This window comes from Eretmochelys imbricata, chromosome 10 (genome assembly GCF_965152235.1).
Source record: "Eretmochelys imbricata isolate rEreImb1 chromosome 10, rEreImb1.hap1, whole genome shotgun sequence".
Taxonomy (NCBI): domain Eukaryota; kingdom Metazoa; phylum Chordata; order Testudines; family Cheloniidae; genus Eretmochelys; species Eretmochelys imbricata.
The window spans coordinates 22,255,959-22,268,436 of record NC_135581.1 but is presented as its reverse complement, the minus strand read 5'-3'; the positions used below and the strand labels follow the sequence as shown (position 1 = coordinate 22,268,436).

General features: G+C 46.1%; 1 pseudogene; it reads left to right on the top strand.

The window, feature by feature from the left end:
* Window positions 1–3,088: 3,088 nt before the first annotated feature.
* On the top strand, window positions 3,089–4,263 carry LOC144271417 (eukaryotic translation initiation factor 3 subunit G pseudogene; annotated as a pseudogene).
* The last annotated feature ends 8,215 nt before the right edge of the window (window positions 4,264–12,478 follow it).

Here is a 12,478-nt window from a genome sequence, read left to right as displayed (position 1 = left end):
CAATAGCATAAAAATGGGTGTCTTTTTCAAGACATCTCATGGAATTCGGTATCCAATCCTATGGAAAGTCAATGGGAACTAGGTACCTACCTCATTTAGGCATCTTTGAAAATTCCAGCCACAAAGAATGGGTGAACTTTTCCTGTAAGTCAGCTGCAGATAATGGCTGTTTCCATTCAGAAACCTAAATACATGTATTCTTTCTGCATCAGGCACAACTAAGATAAACAATATTATTGACCAGAGGCTCAAAAATGATAGCTAAGAGCCCATGAGCCTCTCCAGATTCTATGTAGTATATGAAGGGACAATCCAGACTGACATCCACATTTGTCCCACAGGACTGAAACTTGTGAAACCTGAAAATTAAATAGTTTCATAACCAGTGGGATAAATAGATAGAAAATGAGACACTAGGACAACCAAGATAAAACAGCGCCAGAGAGACACCCATCAAAGGTTCAAAAGAGACCACCCAATGATTAATAATATTCAAAACCAACCACAGATTTAACTAAAGTGGATCCAGTAGGCCAAAACACCTCACTGATGTAGCTTCTTTGACTTCAACAGGGATGAATTTAACATTGCATCTGAGACCACCTGCCAAAAAATCATTGCAGTCACCAACCACTGAAATTTAATTACCATCAACCTCCCCCCAGATCTTTCCCAATTTCCTTCCAAGTTTGAGTGCCACATAAGTGCACAGGCCGGCTAATTGCTGTTTATTTGCCCAGTTCATTGAGCTTTTCAGAGTTGCTGAAGTCTCAAAAATGGCAACTCCACACCAGTCTTCTTTTAAGAGACTTTATGACCTGGTTTTCAGAAGTGCAAAGGAGTCACAGCTCCTACTGATTTCAGTGGGAGCTACAGATGCCCATTGTATCTGAAAATTAGGTCCTTTATATATAAAGTTCACCACAGAAAACTTAGCATGCTCTGGGCTTCTCCTAATTCAGACTAGTTTAGATGCTAGTGGTGAAGTCAGGTAACTGCATATCTATCCACAGAGCTCAGTTTTGCAACATAAGAACATAATGGCCATATTGCCTCAAACCAGTGGTCCATCTAGCCTCATATCCTGTCTTCTCACAGTGGCCAGTGCCAAATGCTTCAGAGGAAGTGATCAGAACAGGACAATTTATCAAGTGATGCATCCTCTGTCATCCAGTCCCAAGCTTCTAGCAGTCAGAGAATTATGGACCCTGATGATCTTGGCTAATAGTCATTGATGGACCTACTCTCCATGAAAACTTATCTAATTGTTTTTTTAATCCAGTTATACTTTTGGCCTTCATAGTATCCCCTAGCAATGAGTTCCAAAGATTGACTGTGTGTTGTGTGAAGTAGTATTTCCTTATGTTTGTTTTAAACCTTCTGCCTAATAGTTTCATTGGGTGACCCAAGTTCTTATGTTATGCAAAGGGGTAAATAACACTTTCCTATTCACTTTCTCCACACCATTCATGATTTTATAGACCTCTTTCATATACCCCCTTAGTCATCTCTTTTCCTAACTGAACAGTCCCAGTCTTTTAAATCTCTCTTCTTATGGAAGCTGTTCCATACACGTAATCATATGTTGCCCTTGTCTGTGTTTTTTCCAATTCTAATATATCCTTTTTGAGATAGGGCGACCAGAACTGCATAGTATTCAAGGTGTGAGCGTACCATGAATTTATATAGTGGCATATTTTCTGTTTTATTATCTATCCTTTTCCTAATGGTTCCTAACATTCTTTTAGCTTTTTTTACTTTCACAGAACACTGAGGAGATGTTTTCAGCGAACAATCCATGATAATTCCAAGATCTCTTTCTTGAGTGGTAACAGCTAATTTAGACCCTTAAGTCCTAAGTACAACCTGTACAAATCCTGAGTAGTGCTCATCATGTGAGTAGTCCCATAAACTATTCATGTGAGTAAGTAAGTGTTATGCTACTCAAAGTCAGTAGGGGATTGCCATATTGGACCATTAGTTATTGAAACATAATATATTTGTTGCTTCTCCAGCAATTGTCATGGGGAAACTGTTCAGCAAAACACATCTGCTAAAGAACAGCACCTGGCGTCCAGGCTCAAAACTAGACTGAGAAATAACAAGTGATCGTGCGGAATGTACCAACACCAACAGGTACTGACCTTTCTCTGCTAAACAAACTGCCAAAAGATCAAAGTCTGGAACAGTAGTAACAAGGTAACAGTTGGTAGTAACAGTTGGTGTCAAGAATGGAGGCAGTGATCATTAGTACGCCACCTGCATGTTCAGTTCCAGCGATAGCAATCACTAGGCCAGCAGCAATGAAGCACAAAGGGTCTGGTAATGACAGGCTCAGGACAGGAAAGTGAGAAGAGTGGCCTGGCTGAAACACTGAATCTATTTTAGAGGCAGATTACTTACAATAAACTTTGCCCTCTGGCCAATAATTCCAGATCCCCTATAAAAATCTGACTGCTGCTGGCTAAGCAAGAAAAAAAATCCTCCAAAACAAATCCGACCCTTGTGTGCCAGGTATGCATAGCTGTGTGTGCACCAATGCAGATCTGTCAGCCGTAAACCTGCCACATCATGACAGCTGCTATTGCTATACTTAGGAAGGGGGATTAAAGAGAAAAGTCAATAGCAACCCAATTAAGAAACTTTTTTTTAAATTCTTTTGGAGTTCCCAACGCTGCCTTCTTCATTTACTAGAGAGGACCAAGAAAGAACTCTTAAGGTTTAACAAACAGGTTAACTTCCTGTGCCCAGCATTTCTTCCAAATCATACCATATTAATGTGGTAATTGAAGGAGCATATCTCACTCACACACACAACTTTCCTGCTTCTAACCTCAGTTTCTCTCTCACACTGCATAGTGGAGCTAAGGAAAAAAGATATAGGGCCCAATTCTCTGCTCTCGTGATGCCCCTTTATGCCATTCCAGCAGTGTAAGTAGGCTGTTAATTGAGTGGAACTAGATCTCAGGGAATACCTCTGCCATTAAAAAAGTTCCCAACGTGGCACAAAGCAAGTAGAACAGCTCTATATTGACTTCTGTCCCTCTCCCAAACTCCAACACAGAATTCTCCTGAGGGCATGCCAACGATGGAGAATGAGGTGGCATGGCTGGAGTGCCCTGTGCTCTGGCTGTTCTCAGGTGAGACTACTCTTAATTCTCACCATGGGCCATCAGATAGACCTGTAGGCAGCACCATAATATAGTTACATTTGCCTCACACAGCAACATGTGTCTAGTACAGCAACAGATAATCAGGGTCTTAGAACTGGAGCCTTAGGCTGACTCCAGCCATTTGGCTTTGGATACACTTCCTTTTGCAGAACTGGGCTACTGTGCCTTGCAGCTAAGGTTACCCATTTGTTTGCCTGAGTTGGAGAAAGGATTGCCTGTGAGCGCAGACATTGAGCTGCTGAAAGCAGGTCCCCTCACATCCCCAAAAGAACTCATCAACAGGAACATCAAAACCATTGCAGAGTACCCGGAGGAGGAGGATGGGTGCAAGGTGAAGATCATCCTCACCTTCTTAATTGAGACCAGGAGGCCTCCAAGGATGTGGCTTGGCGGAAGAACTGGAAGAAATTCGGCAACTCTGAGTTTGATGCTCTGGGCCCCAATGTGGCTACGACCACCGTGAGCGATGAAGTCTTCATGACCTTCATCACCAGCAAGGAGGACCTGAACTGCCAGGAGGAGGAGGACCCCATGAACAAGCTGAAGGGGCAGAAGATCGTGTCATGCTGGATCTGCAAGGGTGACACTAGACGATGCACTGCCCCTACAAGGACACGCTGGGCCCTCTGCAGAAGGAGCTGGCTGAGCAGCTGGGCCTGTCCACAGGCAAGAAGGAGACGCTTCCAGGAGAACCGGAGCTGGTCCAGGCCCAGCAGAGCAAAATGGGGAAGTAGGTCCCACCTAGCCTGCGTGACGGAGCCAGCCACCATAGGGAATCCATGCAGCCCAACCACAGGGCCGATGACAACGCCACCATCTGGGTCACCAACCTGTCGGAGGACTCGTGGGAGACCGACCTGCAGGAGCTGTTCTGCCCCTTTGGCTCCATCTCCAGGATCTACTTGGCCAAGGATAAGACCACGGGGCAGTCTAAGGGCTTTGCCTTTATCAGCTTCCACTGGCGCAAGGATGCTGCCCGCACCATCGCCGGCGTCTTCGGCTTTGGCTACGACCACCTCATCCTCAATGTGGAGTGGGCCAAACCCTCCACCAACTGAGGCCGGCACCCTGCCTGCTCCTGCTTCAGGAACGGTTGATGCTGTTGGGAGACTGGGTCGTTAATAAAGGTTTATTCCCCCCCCAAAATAGTGGCATTTAAAGTTGTTACGGTTATAGAATCATAGAAATGTAGGACTGGAAGGGACCTTGAGAGATCATCTAGTCCAGCCTCCTACTCTGAGGCAAGCCCAAGTAAAACTAGACCATCCCTAACAGGTGTTTCTTTAACTTGTTCTTAAGAACTCCAATGACAGGGATTCCACAACCTCCTTGGAAGCCTATTCTAGTGTTTAATTACCCTTACAATTAGAAAAAAATGTCCTAATATCTAAACTAAGTCTCCCTTGCTGCAGATTAAGCTCATTACTTCTCATCCTACCTTCAGTGGAGAAGGAGAACAATTGATAACTGTCCTCTTTACAACAGCCCTTAGCATAGATTTATCAGGTCCCCGCTCAGCCTTCTTTTGTCAAGACTAAACACGCCCAGGTTTTTTAACCTTTCCTCAAAGGCAGGTTTTCTAAACCTTTAATCATTTTTGTTCCTTGCCTCTGGACTGTCTCCAATTTGTCCACATCTTTCTTAAAGTGTGTCACCCAGACCTGGACGCAGTGCTCCAGCTGAGGCCTCACCAGTGCTGAGTAGAGAAGGACAGTTACCACCCATGTCATACATACAACACTCCTGTTAATACACCCCAGTATATTTACATTTTTCACAACTGCATCACACTGTTGACTCACTTTAACTCCCAGATCCTTTTGTGATGCTATGAGGGTTCACTCAGACCAGTAAGGAGTTGTGTTACCACCTGCCCTGTAATCATGGATGCTTCTGTGTAGTGCAGCTTAGCTCAGGACACCAACAGCAGCCGCCTACTCACAGCACAGTGACCTCATCCTGGCTTCTACCAGCCTGGTTTCTCCTTTCAGGGTGACACCAACTGCCATTCCAGTTCAGAGTTTTCCCAGTATCTTCTCTTCTGTAGTGCTCAGCCCTGATCACTGTAGCCTGTCACAATTTTCAAGTTGCTGATAGGTACCTCATAATGGATAGACACTGAAAAATCCTTAGCACATGCTCATCTACCTAAGTAGGGGTCTCTACTATACAAATCATGCTAAATAGGCCCTTTTTATGGATGGGGTAGGGTCCTTGGTTCCCATTCCCCTCATCCCTTTTATGTGTTCTCAGATTCCCTAACCCCAAAAAGGGCAGAGAGTAGGAGCACCAACCACCTAATCAGTTCACCTTCAGGCTTGCCAGACCTTTCTTATCCAGCCAGTATACCAGGGTCATCGTTTCTCTGTAGGCTCAGGCATGATGGGGAGGGGGGCACTGGTAAATGGCCTTCCTGAGGGCAGTTCCCCTGAGATCTTCCAGGAGACTCCTTTAGGAGCTGTATAACCACCATCTGCTCTCTCTCCCAGAGCTGCTCAGCAACTGGTGGGAACTTCCTGTTTTTAAGCTCTTATTCCACCATTAACATGATTGACAGGGCTGGAGGGATAGGCCAGCCTAGCTGCCAGCAGCTCTTTAACCCCTTCATCTCCACTGTGGCTTTTATATGCCCAACCACCAGCGCTCACAAACCCTTATCCAATTTGCTGCTCCTTTAAAGAGACAGTACAGATCATCAGCCTGTTAATTTGACCGAGAACTTTACTCTTCAGTTTGAAACACTGCACTGAGTAGGTTGTGTAGTAAAACAAGATTAAGTTTATTAACAAAGAACATATATTTAAGTGATAGAAAGTAGAAGGATTAGGGATCAAAATGGTTATAAACAAAGATAAAAATATGCTTCTAAGACTAAAACCTAACTTAAACTATAGTCTTTTGTTCAAAGTAGTTTTCGTACCACTGTCATTCTTCCAGTATGGTTGGCCAGTTCTTAGCCAGGATCCAAAAGAGATCCCAAAGCTCAGGGTTTCTTTGTCTCCTCAGGTGAAGGATGCCAAAATGGCTCACTCTCTGCTTATATCCTCAAAGTCTCTTTGTTTTCAAAGTCAGGAAGCCCACCAGGGGACTCTGCTAACGCCATGTTAATCTTTGAAGTTTCCTCCCCCCTCCCTCCCCTCATGTCTCCCCCTGTCACTAGTTTGATGGCTTTGTTTACCTTATGTAAATGTACTTCCATTGTCTCTCCTTGATCAATTTACACTGGAGAAACATTCAAAGAGGCAGAACCACATTCCTTTGTCTGGGGCAGGTTGACTTAAGCCCTACCTGCCAAATACATTTGAAGGACATATTTCCAGCACATATTTATATTTTTTCATTATATTAGCCTTTTTCACAACTACATCATATTGTTGACATATTCAATTTGTGATCCACTATAACCCCCAGATCCTTTTCAGCAGTACTACCCCCAAGTCAGTTATTCCTCTTTTGTAATTGTGCATTTGATTTTACCTTCCTAAGCATAGTATTTTTCACTTATCCTTATTGAATTTAATCTTGCTGCTATGAGACCAATTCTCCAGTTTGTCAATTCTGTCCTTGTCAAGGTTCCTCCCCCACTCTGAACTCTAGGGTACAGATGTGGGGACCTGCATGAAAAACCTCCTAAGCTTATCTTTACCAGCTTAGGTCAAAACTTCCCCAAGGTACAAAGTATTCCACCCGTGGTCCTTGGAATGGCCGCTACCACCACCAAACTAATACTGGTTACTGGGGAAGAGCTGTTTGGACGCGTCTTTCCCCCCAGAATACTTCCCAAAACCTTGCACCCCACTTCCTGGACAAGGTTTGGTAAAAAAGCCTCACCAATTTGCCTAGGTGACTACAGACCCAGACCCTTGGATCTTAAGAACAATGAACAATCCTCCCAACACTTGCACCCCCGCTTTCCTGGGAAATGTTGGATAAAAAGCCTCACCAATTTGCATAGGTGACCACAGACCCAAACCCTTGGATCTGAGAACAATGAAAAAGCATTCAGTTTTTTACAAGAAGACTTTTAATAGAAAATAGAAGTAAATAGAAATAAAGAAATCCCCCCTGTAAAATCAGGATGGTAGATATCTTACAGGGTAAATAGATTCAAAAAACATAGAGAACCCCTCTAGGCAAAACCTTAAGTTACAAAAAAGATACACAGACAGAAATAGTTATTCTATTCAGCACAATTCTTTTCTCAGCCATTTAAAGAAATCATAATCTAACACATACCTAGCTAGATTACTTACTAAAAGTTCTAAGACTCCATTCCTGGTCTATCCCTGGCAAAGACCAGCATACAGACAGACACAGACCCTTTGTTTCTCTCCCTCCTCCCAGCTTTTGAAAGTATCTTGTCTCCTCATTGGTCATTTTGGTCAGGTGCCAGCGAGGTTACCTTTAGCTTCTTAACCCTTTACAGGTGAGAGGAGCTTTCCCCTGGCCAGGAAGGATTTCAAAGGGGTTTACCCTTCCCTTTATATTTATGACGCGCCCCCCAAATCTCAGCTAGGGTGAAACACTGGCTGGGATTTCTTCCTGGAGCTCTAGGAAAAACAGAGTTAATAAGACATATGCATCTCTAAATATACTACCAAGTACATAAAGACTAACAATATTTTCCATATCTCAAGGACGATTTTAACCAGTTGACTCTGGGAAACTTTCACGGGAGAGTGCATCAGCCACTTTGTTAGAAGCTCCTGAGATGTGTTGGATGTCGAAATCAAAATCTTGGAGAGCTAAACTCCACCGAAGAAGTTTTTTGTTAGTTTCCTTGACTGTGTGAAGCCACTTCAGTGCAGCATGGTCGGTTTGCAGGTGGAAACGCCGTCCCCAAACATATGGGCGTAGCTTTTCCAGAGCGTAGACAATGGCATAACATTCTTTTTCAGTGACTGACCAGTTGCTTTCCCTCTCAGACAGTTTTTTGCTGAGAAACACTACAGGGTGGAATTCTTGATCAGGTCCTTTCTGCATTAAAACTGCTCCCACACCATGCTCGGATGCATCTGTGGTTACTAGGAACGGTTTGTCAAAGTCTGGGGCCCTTAGTACAGGGTCAGACATGAGTGTCGCTTTAAGCTTGTTAAAGGCCTTCTGACACTTTCCGGTCCACTGAACAGCATTTGGCTGTTTCTTTTTGGTTAGGTCTGTCAGTGGGGCAGCGATTTGGCTGTAGTGCGGTACAAATCGTCTGTAATAACCGGCCAAGCCTAAGAAGGATTGAACCTGTTTCTTTGACTTTGGGACAGGCCACTTTTGGATAGCATCCACTTTGGCCTGTAGGGGGCTGATAGTTCCTTGACCCACCTGGTGTCCAAGGTAAGTCACTCTGTTTAGGCCTATTTGACACTTCTTAGCCTTAACAGTTAGTCCTGCCTCCCTTATGCGCTCAAGGACTTTTTGTAGATGTTCCAGGTGGTCTGCCCAGGAATCCGAAAATATGGCCACGTCATCAAGGTAGGCGACTGCATATTCTCCTAATCCCGCTAGGAGACCATCTACAAGTCTTTGGAAAGTGGCGGGTGCATTTCGCAGCCCGAAAGGGAGTACATTAAATTCATACAGCCCGAGATGTGTGATGAAGGCTGACCTTTCCTTGGCAGATTCATCTAGCGGTACCTGCCAGTACCCCTTGGTTAAGTCCAAGGTAGAGATGAACTGGGCCCGTCCCAGTTTCTCTAATAGTTCATCTGTGCGGGGCATTGGATAGTTGTCTGGGCGAGTTACAGCATTTAGCTTACGGTAGTCCACGCAAAAACGTATTTCCCCATCTGGTTTGGGAACTAGAACCACTGGAGATGCCCATGCACTTTCAGAGGGGCGGATTACACCCATCTGTAACATATCCTGGATCTCCCGTTCTATAGCAGTTTTAGCTTGAGGAGACACCCGGTAAGGTTGGACCCTAATTGGGTGAGCATTACCTGTGTCAATGGAGTGGTATGCCCGTTCAGTCAGTCCTGGGGTGGCTGAGAACGTTGGTGCGTAGCTAGTGCACAGCTCCTGGATCTGCTGTCGCTGCATACGCCCAAGGGTCATGGAGAGGTTCACCTCTTCCACACCACCAGCACATTTCCCTTCGTAGTAGACACCTTCAGGCCACTCAGCATCATCTTCTCCCTGGGCTGTAAACTGACAAACCTTTAATTCTCTGGAATAAAAGGGCTTTAGAGAATTAATATGGTACACCTTAGGCTTTCGGTTGGAGGTGGGGAATGCTATGAGATAATTAACAGCTCCCAGGCGCTCCTGGACCATGAATGGCCCTTCCCACGATGCTTCCATTTTATGGGCCTGGAGCGCCTTTAAGACCATGACCTGGTCTCCTACTTTGAAGGAACGCTCTCTGGCATGTTTATCATACCAGTCTTTTTGAGCATCCTGTAAGTTTTCTCTAGCAAGGGCTAAAGAGGTTCGGAGGGTGTTTTGTAGGTTGGTTACAAAGTCCAGAATGTTAGTTCCTGGAGAAGGTGTAAATCCCTCCCATCGCTGCTTCACCAACTGCAATGGCCCCTTAACCTCACGGCCATATATAAGTTCAAATGGGGAAAACCCTAAACTGGGGTGTGGTACAGCTCTGTAGGCAAAGAGCAACTGCTGCAACACTAGGTCCCAATCATTGGAGTGCTCATTTACGAATTTACGTATCATGGCCCCCAAAGTTCCATTAAACTTCTCCACCATGCCATTTGTTTGATGGTGGTAAGGAGTGGCAACCAAGTGATTTACCCCATGAGCTTCCCAAAGGTTTTTCATAGTTCCTGCCAGGAAATTAGTCCCTGCATCGGTGAGGATGTCGGAGGGCCAACCTACCCTGGCAAAAATGTCTGCTAGTGCCTGGCACACACTTTTAGCCCTGGTGTTGCTTAGAGCTACTGCTTCCGGCCATCGGGTGGCAAAATCCATGAAAGTCAGTATGTACTGCTTTCCTCTGGGTGTCTTTTTCGGAAAAGGACCCAGAATATCCACAGCTACTCGCTGAAATGGAACTTCAATGATGGGGAGTGGTTGTAGAGGGGCTTTGACCTGGTCTTGGGGTTTTCCCACTCTTTGGCACACCTCACAAGACTGGACATAGGTAGAAACATCCTTGCCCATTCCCTCCCAGTGGAATGACCCCCCCAAACGGTCTTTGGTCCTGTTCACCCCAGCATGGCCACTAGGGTGATCGTGGGCTAAGCTCAAGAGCTTGGCCCGGTATTTAGTTGGAACTACCAACTGTCTCTGAGGATGCCAGTCTTCCTGGTGTCCCCCAGAAAGAGTTTCCTTGTATAAAAGTCCTCTTTCTACAACAAACCTGGATCAATTAGAAGAGCTGAGAGGCGGTGGGTTGCTCCGTGCCGCCGTCCAAGCTCTCTGGAGGCTTTCATCTGCTTCCTGTTCGGTCTGGAACTGTTCCCTTGATGCTGGAGACATCAGTCCCTCATTGGATTGTGGACCTAGGCTTGGTCCCTCTGGAAGCGATATAGGGGATGGAGCTGTTTCTGTTGACTGTGAACCTCTCTTCGCTGGTGCACTATGTTGGGATTCAGGCTCCGGCTGAGCCTCTTGTGTTGGGTTATCGGCTGCTGCCAGTTCAGGGTCGGTGGGGCCCTCTGGTGTTGAGGTTGCAAGTACTGGATTCAGTGCTGACACTGGGTCTGGTGTTGGTTGTTCGGCGGGTTCCGGTTCTGGGACTGGTTCCGTCTGGGTCTCTGGGACTGGATCCGCTACTGCTGTTGCAGACATTGGCCTGGGGTCCGGGTCCATCACCTCTGACCGGGTCCTGATAGAAGTTTCCGGAACAGAGCTAGGCCTCACGGCTTGTTTAACCTGGCTGCGGGTGACCGTTCCCACCCTCTTGGCCTGCTTCACATGATTGGCCAAGTCTTCCCCCAACAGCATGGGGATGGGATAATCATCATAGACTGCAAAAGTCCACATTCCTGACCAGCCCTTGTACTGGACAGGCAACTTGGCTGTAGGCAAATTGAAAGAGTTGGACTTGAAGGGTTGAATCGTCACTTGGATCTCTGGGTTGATTAAATTGGGGTCCACTAAGGAAGCATGGATAGCTGACACTTGTGCTCCGGTGTCCCTCCATGCGGTGACCTTCTTCCCGCCCACACTCACAGTTTCCCTCCGCTCCAAGGGTATCTGGGAGGTATCTGGGCCTGTGGACCTCTGGTGTGATTCCGGTGCAATGAACTGTAATCTGTTGGGGTTCTTGGGGCAGTTGGCCTTTACATGCCCCAGCTCATTACATTTAAAACATCGTCCAGCTGACGGGTCACTGGGGCGAGGAGGGTTGCTGGAGAACGGGGTGGCAGGACGATAAGGGGTCTGGAGGGTTCTTTGGGAGGTAGGTGGGGCCTTGGGCGGCCCCCGGTAATAGGGTGTGGTCCTGGGTGGTCCCTTCTGGTCTCCACTCCAACTGCGACCAGTTTTCTTCTTCTCTGCCACCTCCACCCATCTGGCTCCAATCTCTCCTGCCTCGATTACAGTTTTGGGTTTCCCATCTAGGATGTATCTTTCTATTTCCTCAGGAACACCTTCTAAGAATTGTTCCATTTGCATTAGGAAGGGCAAATTTACTGGAGATTCAACACTTGCTCCTGATATCCAGGCATCCCAATGTTTCACAATGTGGTAGGCATGTCGGGTAAATGACATGTCTGGTTTCCACCTTAGGGCTCTGAACCTCCGACGAGACTGCTCGGGTGTTATCCCCATTCTGACTCTCGCCTTGGATTTAAACAGTTCATACTTGTTCATGTGTTCTTTAGGCATTTCAGCTGCCACCTCAGCTAAGGGTCCACTGAGCTGCGGCCTCAGCTCTACCATGTATTGGTCAGTAGAGATGTTGTACCCAAGGCAGGCCCTTTCGAAGTTTTCTAAGAAGGCCTCAATATCATCACCTGCCTTGTAGGTGGGGAACTTTCTGGGATGGGAAGTGGTACTTGGAGAAGGATTGCTAGGGTTTGTTGGTATATTCTGCTGGGCCTTTATCCTCTCCACCTCCTCCACATGCTTCCTCTCTTTTTCCTTCTCCTTCTCCACATGCTTCCTTGCCTCCATTTCCCTCTTGTGGGCAGCCTCCTGTACCTCCTTCTCCAGCCGCATGAGTTCTATCTGTCTTTCATGTTCCCTTTGTTTTTCCTCAGCCTGAAATTTGGCTAATTCCAGCTGTAGTCGAGCTGAGGATTTGGTCATTCTAACCTCTCTGTTTTTAACTAATTTTACACCCGAGGTTTAGAAATAAACAAACAAAACTTGGCTGTAAAATTTTGCTGTGCTGGAATAGAATACCTATTCTC